Source organism: Heliangelus exortis, chromosome 1 (assembly GCF_036169615.1).
Source record: "Heliangelus exortis chromosome 1, bHelExo1.hap1, whole genome shotgun sequence".
Lineage (NCBI taxonomy): Eukaryota > Metazoa > Chordata > Aves > Apodiformes > Trochilidae > Heliangelus > Heliangelus exortis.
The window spans coordinates 65042964-65055847 of record NC_092422.1 but is presented as its reverse complement, the minus strand read 5'-3'; the positions used below and the strand labels follow the sequence as shown (position 1 = coordinate 65055847).

At 41.8% G+C, this 12884-nt stretch overlaps 1 long non-coding RNA gene across 1 annotated transcript in view; it reads left to right on the top strand.

The window, feature by feature from the left end:
* LOC139797420 (uncharacterized) overlaps window positions 1-8016 on the top strand; it is a 506940-nt gene extending 498924 nt beyond the window's left edge. The window contains exon 3 of the long non-coding RNA XR_011726464.1: window positions 7961-8016. This is a non-coding gene — a long non-coding RNA (uncharacterized lncRNA). The remainder of the gene's footprint in view (window positions 1-7960) is intronic.
* Window positions 8017-12884: the final 4868 nt, after the last annotated feature.

Here is a 12884-nt window from a genome sequence, read left to right as displayed (position 1 = left end):
GCAACACCACCCTTAACTTAGGCAAAGAGGTTTCATAAGGGAAGAGAAGCTTTATCAGGAAATCGCAATAAAATTTGTGCCCTTTCAGCAGGGCATATGAAGTGGAGAAAGCTGTAGGGCAAAGGGGCAGGATAGTTCCTCACCCCTGCAGAAGCACTGCAGTGAGGGGCAAGGAGGATTGGTGGGTGTCTCCCCAGCCATCTGGGAAACTGCTCAGACACCACATTCCCTGATGAGCACTTTCTGCTCCCTGGTCAATGGAAGTCTCAGGATGTTTCCTTGCACTAAGGTGCACCACAGCAAAGCACAGGGCACAGGATGCTGGGGTCTGCCAAATAGGCTGAAGCACCACTTAGCACTGAGGCTGCACTACCTTGCTGTGAAAAAGAACAAGAGCATCCTAGAGGAATGCTCATAGATCCATCTTCCCCAGAAAGCACAACCCACAGTTTGGCTAAGCCCTCCTTTATGCAGGCACCTTCTAATTCCACTTCTGTTTTAATATATGAAGGCTCCTAAACAAAACATCTGTGGCTGTATGTAATCAGGTGTAATCAGGTGCCTGGTAGACAAAAAAACCTCCTTTTTTGCTTTTTAGAAAAATACTAAAAGCAGCAGCCCTAACGGAGTTGATTAACATAAATGCTCAGGCCGTACAATCCTAACTGAAACACTTTAGCAGGTCATAGTGTGTCACTGTATGGTCTGATTATTTTTTGGGGATTTTATGTCACTTCTAGTGAAACTATAGTTTTAACTGTAGATAATTTAATATAATCTGTTATTTACTGAAAGCTCTCTCTCTAGACCCAGATAAAGTCTGCCTGATATTTATTACTGGTTTCATTTGCATTTGTATATTAATACCTTGGGGACTTGACATTTTTCTTAGTAGGATATTTGCACTGGCATTGTTCAACTTAAAATTAAAAAACTGTTTGTGTTTCAGCTGTCTGCCCTTTGAACTGGTTCCCCTGGAATAAAGTTCAAAGCTCCTTAACAAGACTGTAATCCAGTAAAAGGTTGTAAAATAATCCATTTGAGGATCACAAATAGAGACTGCTACCGAATCACAGTCTCCATAATCAAAGCTAACAGCTGTGTCTTGTGTTTGCATACTGACTTAGGATAAATAAATATTTCTGTGGAGAATGACTCTCTTTCTGCTTTCCTGTGCCACTCACCCAGGCACCAGCTCCTTCCCCCTCTTTTCAGCCAGCCTTCCACCTCCCCTTCTTGCCCTCAGTTAGATGATTTTTTCAAGCAGCTGCCCAGCATGAGGAAAATCTTTGAGAAACTACTAAGAGTATGAGAGCCATGTGCTTTTCATCCAGAGAGGGGAGAAAGACATTACTAAAACATAAGGACAAGGCAACAGCTCATGCTCTAAGGCTTCATCTAAATTTATCCTTCTAGAAGCTGCTTCCTTCTCTAAAGCAGTCAGCTGGCATCCCTCTGCAGACAGAAAAGGCACAGCCAGAGAAGTTTTCCTGTGCAATCAATTTCTAAGACTGGTGGGAAGATTCCACACTGCCAAAGCTGTTTCTCTCCGCTGATTTAGAAGCAGCTTTATTTTAGGGGGCTCAGGGTATGACTGTGGATATGAAGGTGGGAGCATCCCTGTCATCCCTGCATGAGATTGTAGGACAAGTTCAATCATCCCATTCAGGGGGTAGAGAAACAGGGGAGGGAGCTGGAAGGGCAGAGCTCAGAACAGCATGCAGCAGCACCGTGCTTCAAACCCATGCAGATGATGAAAGTCACTAAGCCTGTAGCCTACTTCAAGGGCTAAGGAGGCTGATGGGTATGCAGTCACCCTGCTGTAGTCTTCTCATGCACTCATCAGTTCAGCACAAGGTATGAATCAGCTTACAGTCACTGCTTTAAAAGTCTAAGGGAAAGCAAACTGCCCTTTGTTTCCGTATCAGCTCACATTTCCCTTGCTCAGGATGGTAATCCCAAAGCTGAAGAAAACAAGAGCAAGTGTCCAGAGAGCAATTCTTGCTCTTCTTCTCCAAAGCACTTTCCAACTTCCCACCCACTGATGCCAGAGCAATTCATCACTTTTCTTGTGCTATGATCATTGGGCTGTGTAGCTCAGGGTGGGCTTTCCCCTAGGAAACCACTGGAACTGCCCTGTCAGGGGTGGCCATCTCCACCCTACTTACCAGAGCAGAGTCCTAGTCTGTCCATTCTACATTTTCTGCCCGTGTGTTAGAGGACTCTCCAACTCTATACATGAAGTACAGGCAGAATGAAAAGACCAAAATTTCTCTCCCAAGCCATTCAAAAGCTTAAAAGGAGTCACACTTTGCCATCTAACCATTTGGGATCAGGAGGACTGTCAGTCCGAGCTGTCTTCTCCTATACAGTTGTTGTCATGGGGCTGCAGAGGAAGAGTGTTATATGACATCCTGACCTATTGTCCCATAAAAGCAAAGTTCTCCTCAAATTAACTCACTGCTCCTCCATGGAAATTCAATGCCATCAGTGTAAACAAAGAAGAATTACGGTCTTATTTTCTCAGTATCCAGTTTTCTTACAGAACAACCTGAGAAAACATTGAGACTTTGATTCAGCAGTCCCAGTGGACATGTGCTGATCAATATAAGAGTATAGAACATGTTTCTCCATTGAAACCCCTCTGTGTGTGAGGGAGCAATTCATTCATAAGCAGTTGCAGCTCATAAAAAATTTGAAGGAAGAAAGGATCGGGTGCTTTAAGGGCAAGATGTTATAAATGCTAGGGACTTCAGAGCTCCAGGGACACCAATGATTTGAGTGCAGAAATAATCCAAGTTGACTGAGCAAACTACAGTCTTCCTGCACTGCCTGATATCGTCACTGGTGCTTTCTTTCTCTGGGATTACTAAAACTTAAGGAGTTTCATCCCAATGTCTTGCATCAGCTGAGATGTGTTGGTTTTTTTTTCCCAGGGAACTGCAGGAGGAAATTTGTCTCTGAAGACTAAATACACTCCAAAGGCTGCCTTTGTCCTCACCACAGAGCAAACCACCCAAATGCAAGCAATGCTTAGACTACTGCCTGCACTCCCAGAACACGCTGTTACCCACAGGTGAGCGTGTATGTGTGGATGGGCACTGCAGGTAGCTCTGAGCACACATAGGTGCTCAGTGAAGTTCAGCACAACACATCCAGCATGAAGTGAAGAAGGCTTCTGTGTGGTGCTGTGCTGTGCCTGAGAGACATCACTTGGGGGAATCTTGGCTGCTCTTCACTGTGTGGCACTAGACATCGTACACTCACTGTCAGGCATCCCTTCACATTTCTGCCTAGCCCAGATGCTCTCGCTACAGGCTTGAATAGGTATTTTTGTACAGTTCTGGGCTGTGTAAAATTCCTTTTCTCAGCTCCTTCACCACCCAGAATGCAAAGAGGAGGCTGAAGAAATAGAGAGGGTCATGAGGTGAAAATACATGTAGGATCAGCTACAGTGCTTACCCTACAAAACCATTTTGGGAGGTAACTGTGGAGAACGTGCACTCTTATTTTTTTTTTTCAGGGTGCCAAACAATCTTTAAAATGCAGGTATTTTCCAGTATAATCAGCTCTTCAGTGTCCAGAGTGGACCCCTGCTTCATGAAGACAGTGGGGTCTTTGTTGGGTGAAGCACAGGTTTGAGTCTTGAAGGGAGAGGTTTGGGTTCTGTCTGTGATTTTATTAGTGTGCAACACATAGGTCCAGTCCAAGCTTCTGTCTGACTCAGTACCTTCTGTTAGTGAAATATGGGTGATCATGGTTTTCAGCAAAACTCTTTAATACATGTGAATAGCTTTATACAAGACCAAGATGATAAAGTGTTGGCACACTTCTGTGAGTGAGATCATTCTGGTGATCCCTTTAGGAAGTGTCTTACGGATTTTGGGGAAAAACTGTTCAGTTCAGGATTTGTGTGGCCTATCTGTAGCAATGCACAGAAAAGAGCAAGGCAAGAGCCCCAGCACTAATTCTGAGATAGCTCACTTAGGACCACTTGCTCCTGGGGGCAATGCCTCTACAGTGTTGAACAAGGGTGGTAGGGAATGTTTCAGCCCAAAGCAGTCTCCTGCTCTTGAATGATGAGTGACAGATGAGCAATGACTGCTATCTGGAGAAGCTGGACATAGAACTGAGAAGAACAATGGCATTAGTTCAAATTTTTCCTCCCCTTTTCCCTCATTCTGTCATTTGTCTATATCTGGATGTTGAGGTTCTGGATCTGCCTGGATATTTATAATTATTTTTTTTTTTAAGAAATCTGGGTATTGGACTTCTTCCCCTTTGCTGGCTGATGAAAGAGAATGAAGAATTACAGCACTTTTTGCAGCATGTCAGGCAGTGCTCTGTGTCTTTGCTTGGACAGCTGTCACTTGAGGTTGACAATCTGGCAAGAACAGACTTGCACAAACTTCCATATTGTGGTTAAGGCTGCGATGTATCTAAAAAGCTAGATGTCCTCATCTAGCTGGCTGCTTCTTTGCTTACGTCTTTGAGATTACACAGATGGCACTGATTTACAATCTGGTCCAAGATGTAGCTGTGAATGAGCTCCCAAAGTGGTGTCTGTAGAGTTCCCTGATGACTTTGGCATCTTTGATCACCAGGTGCCATCATCTGTCTGCCTTCCCCTGAGCATAGATGCCTTGCAAGGACAGTTGGGCTTGTTTCTTGGAGATCCCAAAAGACCATCAGATATAAAATCATGTTCAAAATTTTCAAAGCTGACTAAAATGATCAGCCAAGCAAACACCATTTATTTCAGCTGGTAGCTGCTATTAAATCCCCAGTTCTCACTGAACAGTCCAGGCTGTTTAAGTAACAAATTAATCAGAAACATACTTCAGTGTACTAGGCTCCTAAAATTTTATATGGCTTTTTTTTTTTTTTTTTTTTTTTTTCTACAATAGGTCACTGCATCTTGAAATAATTGTATTGGAAGAAATACATTAAATCTACACTTGCAGTGGTCAGGCTACATTTCCACTCTTGGAAATGGACAGCTCTGTTTTAACTACACATGTATGAGCACACACATATACATACATACATACATAATATAGTTTATTTTTATATACATATATATAGACAGAGCTTTTCTAAAATGGGTTCACCCTGAATTGTAACAGAATACACTCTAAAATGCTGCATAATAAAAAAAAAAGCAATCTCTAAGCAGACAGAGCTATAGAAATAAACCATCCAGACACTTTGGAGATCAGGTGGTACCAATGTGCACAAGTTAAAACTTTATGCAGCATTAAGAGAAGAGTGGGAATAAAACCAGGAGCAACATCTGTAGTTTGAAGATAATGGTGTGTTATTCTTTGATTTTTAACAACATAAAAACCAGTGCCCACACAGGCAGAATGGCAAATAGATGCTTTAATCTTTGGTTTCAGAAATAGTTCTCTCAAAAAACATAAAGACTTATATATTTCATTACTACTAATACATGCACCAGGAAGAATTAGTGGGCATTTTTAAAATAAGTACGCATGATTAGAATCTATATGGCAAGTCTAGCTAAAACAAGAGAAAAAAAAAGCCAGCATTGATTTGGAGTGGGTTTGCTGCTTTGGTATTTTTTAAGGTAAGGAAAAGAGAATGAACTGAAAACTGAGGCTCAATTCAATTTAAAACATTCTGACCCTTTTGTTCAGAGCCATGTTGGGCAGCCCCTTCTGGCCCCTGTGAAATGGCATTGATTATTTCACCATGTGGCTGACACTTGAATCCTGTGGGGATTCGAGAGAGCTGCCAAAGCACCAGAGGAGGTGCCCTTTACTGCCTGGCCTTAAGAGGCTCCTCATTTTATGTGGTAGTTCTTTTGCACGCCAACATTCAGCCTGAAAACTTCTGTAGGGAGCACAGGTACCCAAGACAGGGAAACTGATCGCTTCACTTTTGAACATTCATGGATTCTGCCTTTTCCTATGCAGTCATGGCAAATGATTAGTGGAGATCCATATGTACTTGATTTGCATGAGCAGTGCTGCTTTATGTGATCAGTAACATGCATTCTTCCCACTGCACATACAAAGATGCTCACGTCTGCCTCTGGAGAAATCTCACTCCAGTCCCAGAGACTATGCTGTTACCTCCAATTGCATGTTTTCTCCATCAGTGCTGCATGGGGGACACAGCTCACGCCTGTCATTATGTTCCCAAACTTCTGAACTAGCAGAGAACTCAGAATTATTTATCATTTAAAAAAAAAACAAGCAACCAAATGTGACTGAAACAGCTACATAGTGTTTTCTACAGTCTGGCTTCCCACTGCAGACAATAATACAGCAGCAACATTTGTTTCTCATTAAGTTTCTGTGGTCTTTTTTTCAGTTCAAGGGATAACCAAGCAGAGGAGAGTACAGGGTGCAGCCACGGCCTTTGAATGAATCAGTCTCAGATATCAAATTGTTATCCCATACTAAGTTTGCCTGCTATCCAGACCTCTGCTGTAAAAAACTGAAGCCATCATTTTCAATTTGTAATCCTCCATACTCATCCCTGTGAAGGTGCAATCCCATTTAGAAATTTCTCAGGTGAACTGCTATAAAAACCATGAATTCATTTCTTTTGCTTTGTAAGCAGACCCCTCAGCAGTAAATCCACAAACAACAAGGACTGAGGTTTCCAAGCCATAAACCAGAACCAGGTGCTTCTGGGGCACCACGAGTAAGAGAGCACTCGGCTCTCCTGTCACAGAAGAAGGTGACAAGGCAGGAACTTTTTCTAGTGTTCGTAAAAGACAACTTTTGAAGCTGATAAGCACAGTGGGCAAGCAGGCTGGAAGACTGAAAATCTTCCCTTGGATGGTATTTATTTTCAGCAACAACATTCCTTCACTATATTAGCCTTGGAAAGCATCTTACACCAATAGGCATTTCCACTCACCCTGTTTCTGAAGTTTTTCTACATGCAGTTTCCACACACTTACCTGGACATTAGAAGTCACCTTCTTTTATCACCTGATATGACCAAATGCATAGATCTGCAGATGGTACAGATTGACACCGTAGAGTCCATTTGGCCCCAGATAGTTTGATCTAGAGTTTATTTCTGATCTACTTCAGTGCTAACTTGGTTATCAGTATCAGAAACCACACTAAGTCATGCAGACATGCCTTAAAGGAAGGCAGAGATACAGTGTTATATCATCCAGCTGAAACACTATTGAAATACCAACTTGATTTACCTCAAGAGAGTTTATGATCAGAGTCGAAAATTATATTGTTTCTTTCAGGCCCTGTTCTGGCCAAAATGACATTGTACTCAAGCACTTTACATTCCCTTCCACACTGAAGAGAACCACCCTGTTCACTGCCTCCCTGCGTGGCTTCACTTCAAGCCACACAAATTTGCTCTTCCTTGTTTGCTTTGGAAACTCGCTGGCAGGAAGCCATCTCCAACTGTACATGGCATCTGGAGCTCAGGCTTTGATTCTCTGTGCTTGTCTCACACTGCTCTGGATGAAAAGGGCAGCTCAGTCATGCAGGTATTTTCTTCTTCAGTTCCCAGCACCATGACTGCGGCCTCCTTCTCCTTTTGTTCAAAACATTTCCTTAAAATATGCACCTTTGGATTTCTGTGAGGATTCCAAAGGGAGAGGCAGTGAAACTCAGATTCTTTATCAGACTCCAGCACAAACAACTTAATGCAAACCACTCAGATTTAATGACATGCAGCAGCTGTACTTTTTTTAGGTGGTACTCTTAATTTTTTATTAAACGTCTAGGAACTCAGTTGAAAGAGAAAAATGCCAAGAATCTAGTAAAAATGTTCTTTCAGAGCCTGTTACTTTCAGTTGTTTGTGTTTCTTTCAGCCTGGTTTATAAAGGACACAAGACTTCTGAATCTTGTATCTGAGTGTTTGGTCACGTGTATCCCCCTCATTCCTTTTCACTACCAGCCCACTTATTCCTGAACTACTTGATTAATTTTGATCAAATTTGATATGAAGATTAAAAAAAAAAAAAAAAAAAAAAAAAAAAAAAAAAAAAAAAAAAAAAAAAAAAAAAAGTGATACTAAGGCCCAAGAAATTTTATGGAAATAAGCTACCAAATAAAGGGAGAATTCATTACAAACACACCCATCAAGGAGGAGAGGCCCCAGGCATTAGCTCAATACATCCAGCACAAGAAATCTCACGCGATGGAGGGACAGTATGAATAGCCCACTTAGGAGCAAAATATTCAGATCACTCCTTGTACTTTAATAGACACCAGAGAAGCCAGTCAGGAGACACAAGTCCCTAGGTAGAGCACACTTCCCTGCTTGTTCTGCTGCTAGAGCTGCTCATTTGAAAACAAATGTTAGGGAATATTCTCATTCTTCTCATCTGTGTGACTCTTTCGACCTTGCTGGATTCCAGCATTTGCATCTATTCTTCACTTTTTCAGGCTCATTTCGTTACCTGATGCCAGCTGATAATGATTAGGCGGGTAGCAAACCAGATAAGGCTCATTTCTCTCCTCAGAGCTTACTGCTTCCGGAGGGGCAAACCAGACAAAAAATGTACAACACCATCTATGGTGTTCATAGATGTTCAAAAATTCTGCACTCAGATATCCTCAGATATCCTATGTGAAGAAAAGGCACTGTATGTTTATTAGGGGTAGGTGGAGCCTTTTCCATTTAATCTCTTGCTGCAGCATTTCTCTAAAACAGCACCCCTTTTTGAAGAAAAAATATTAAATGTTCAGGAAAACGTTTTCCCCCGGGGAAAAAAATTAAAAAGAAACATAAAAAAAAATTTAAAAATATTGAATAACATTTAATCAAATCTTTAAAATATTTTAAAACATTTTAAAGAAAATTAAACACTTTCCTTTTTAATTCTTTCTGAGTAACCGACCCCCTTTTCATCTAAGACTTGTTTTTTACCATCTTCTGTTCTCTCGCACATTCTTTGGCTGCTTTGCGTGCCTATTATTTACATCTTGACTTCAAACCAATACATCTGTCCTGCTCACAGTTCCTGGGAAACTCCAGTGCCACAGCTGAGCTTCCCATGTAAGGATTTCATTTCTAGGCAGCAATTTGCTCACTGCATTTCAGGGGTCCACCTATGTTAGCAGGTCAGATCCAGAGTGGTTTTGGAACTAACTTCCCAACCATCCTGACAAAACTCACTTTTCTTGTCATACCACTATGGGCTCTAATGGGCATTCAGACTGTGGGATAAAGCCAGAAGTAGTCTAAAGTAAAAATTCCCTGCCATGTGCCATGTGTGGGTGTCATTTCTTCAGGACGAAATGCTTTGCTCAACGAATGTATTTCAACACAACCTTTTCCAAGGAAAAGGTATAGACACCATTAAAGGCGTGCGAAAAAATTGCCACAGAATCTCCAAGGAGCATTTCTGTAGTTTCAATGGATCAGTGTTTATAACTAACCCAAGTGTACCCTCAGCATTTTTTCTCTGCTCATTTGACTTGTCTGCTGTACATGAGGGTGAGTTGGCTGCTGCCTGAGCCCATTTTGTGACTAAAATATTTTCCAAGTTCAAGTTCATTAATAACAGTCAGATTTGAGATTAGTCCAGCTGAATGGGATCCAGTCAGGATGGGAGGGTTAAAGACACATTGCCTCCAGGGAAATAAAATACAGAAAGCAAAATACCAGTTTTCACAATTGAGGTTAGGTCTGCAGTTTGGGAATGTAAAAACAGCACCCTTGTTCTAGAGATCAAATTGACTGACTGCATAAAAGGTTGGGCTGGGTTCTGTTGTCTGCTTCATCTTGTGGCAGCTTGGATGATCACACAAGGTACACAAAAATAGTTCAAAATGGACTGTCAAAAGTTGAAGCTATAATAGCAGTACATGATTTTTCTGTTACACTTGTGATACACTGAGACCTCTATTCTCTTGACTTCACTGTTATGATTCTGATACTTATTGGACTACATTGATAGTGTTCACTTAAGTGAGCAAAATCAATCTCAGTAATCTCTCCGTGTAGTCTTGTATTTGTTTTGGGTTTCATTTGTCAGTGCATATTTCTGTGTCATGATATTAATGAAGTTGCAAGGCTGCAGACAAAATATGAAGAGACATCAGTATTCTTCAGTGCTACTGCACAGAAAAACAACAGACTCCTAAAAGCACTTACTGTGGTTCTTTCTCTGAGGTTTTTCTGTTTTAGATGGAGCTAGAGTCTGTAAATAACAATTCAGCAAATCACATTAATGACAATGAAAGGAATTACAGAGGCATCTGGGTTACACATTCATTGAACCATATATGAGTTCCCCTCAAATGGCACTTTATGTTTTTGCAAATTGAATTAGACACAATCTCATAGTGTACATTAGGAGGAATTAAATACTGAATGAGTTCCAGAAAAGCTAGATCCCCAACATGCCCCCAAACCATTTTATTGATGAGTATGAAACAGTTTATATAGGCTCAACAATAGTTCATCCATCTTTATTGAGATGAGTGAATTTTACAGAGGAAATAAATCACAATTATAGCAAACATGAATGCTCATCATTCTCTGACCTTGTCAGCCTGACCTCCCTAGGGGCCCATGAGTTTAGTTATAGGTTGCCACTGAGATTCACATAACATAATAACCGACAGGAAAGAGATTTCCTGGCTTCAATCACAACAGCATGCAGTATGGACTGTGAGCCAAGGAAATAGCTGTGAGACAGAAACACTCCCCACAGGTCCCTCTCCCTGCAGCCATGCCTGCTCACTGTGGGGATTATGACATTTTGGCACAGAGCTGCTATAATTGGCTTGCATTGACTTGGAGAAGTTACTTTCTGTCGTGTTTTGGGGATTTTTTCTTTTGGTTGGTCGGTTGTTTTGGAGGTGCTTTGGTGGGTTGATTTGTTTGTTGGTTTTTTTTGTTGTTGTTTTTCAGAAACCATCCATACAGTGAATGTTTACCACCCTTAATATCCCCCAGCCAAGGAGCACAGAAGGGCAAAAAGGACACAGCAGCTGGCCTTCCCTTCCTGCTTTCCACCCCTGCATGCAGGTGTCATGCTCACTATCACCACCTTCCAAAGTGTAAAAAAAAATGCAACCCTGTTTGATAAGACTGTGAGCAAACTGGAGTACCTGTCACCCAGCAGATGATGGCCACTGAGAAAAAGTCACCTTGTCTGTCCAGAAACCAGTGACCCCTTATATTGAAGCCCACCATGCCTCCATTCTGGTTTCTTCATTTTGCACTGGTCTGGATTCCAAACAAATGACCACTGTAACGAAATACTTAAGATGGGAAAAGAAAGGGCACAAGTGAAAAACAATGTTTCAGTCAAGATGTGCTAGTCAAGGTGTTAACTGAAGTGAACTGGAACTGGACAGTAACAAGAAGCATCTGGCATTTAATGTAGCCATGGTGATTTTGTAATTAGAGGAAAATAGCTACTTTGCTGAGGCTGTAAATATCAAGGCACTCTGGCCTACTTATCGTTCTTAATTGCAGGCTACTGCCAATCTGGTAAAGCTATATGGACTTTAATGATAACAAAATAGCTTGTGTCAGCATCCACTGACTTTGGTAGAGGTGTCTTGGAGAAACAGAGGTATTTTTCAGCACAGCCTCCATGCCTTGGGAAAGAGGAATTACAGGTACGGTAGAAGAAAAGACTAAGGCTGATTTTCTACCCTAGCCATGTGAGGAATATGAGAACCTGAGGGCTTCTTTAGTGCAATGGTTTGTTCCTTGTTCCTCGAATGGCACTTTCTCCTTCTAGCATTTCAGGTGGGGACATAAAAATTTTGGAGGAAGAGGAAACCCTGCTGGTGTCCCATCAGACTTATTTTAAAACCGATGTGGTAAATACTCTGCTGTTTATACCAATCTAAAGGGATTCAAACCAACACAAGGTTATAAGTAGTTATTAGCTCTCTGACAGCTTCTTCTCCAAAACCTCTCTATGGGAATCTGTTCCAAAACAGGCCGTTCATGCTACACTGCTTCTTACATAGAGAGCCTTGAACTTTAAAGGTTCCATTCTCCTTTGCATGCCTCCACATCACAGCCAACATCTTGCAAAGACAGCTACAGTCCTGTATTATCAAAGCAGATCCTGGGTGATGTATTGCAGGAATCCTTAGCTCTTATCCACTCCTGTCATTCATACCTACATGTCTCCTGGTGGCCCTTTTCCACAAACTTTTTGAAGGCTTTTTTCTTCCCCTGTCTCCATTTGGACCACCACTGCTGTACAGTCCTCTGTTCCTACTGTTGTTTTCTAAATCACCATGTCCATTACACTATTACTAGTACTACTTTGAAGCCAGTAGCCCATGTGTGCACAAGATGTAAAAGGAGGAAAAAAAAGCAGAACCTTTTCACCTGAAGTATTTGTGGTGGCTTCTCTGGGCCACAGTGCGAGCTGAGATTCTCTCTACACTTCTCAGTTGGCTCAGCTGGTGTTCAGATGGCTTCTGTGCTCTACTATGTGTCTTTTCCTTATGTTTACACGTGACAAATCACCTGTTCTAGTATGCACCAGAAACTGATTTTCTGTTTCAGTTGCCTGAGGCTCCGAAGCTCTGCTGCAGCACATTCTGCCTCCAGACTAAATGTGGTACAAGCACAGCATTAAACTATTAGGTACCAGATCCTGTAGCAGCCAGACATAACTATCTGGGATGTTACCAACCCACCTCATTTTGTCACCACTCCTCTACTGAGGCTGGTTGGCAAAATAAAGCACCAAGGGCTCCCCTGATATAACAAGACAAAGGTGGCTGCTGGGTGGGGGACTGAGTTACATGAACAGTTGTCACAAGGATGCTCACACACACTGCTCAGCCATCTGTGCTTTGGGGCAGCTGACCTACAACAAAGAAATGGGGACAAGAGGATAGGGGAGGAAGGAGAAGCACAAACATCCTGTCCTTTGTATGAGCAT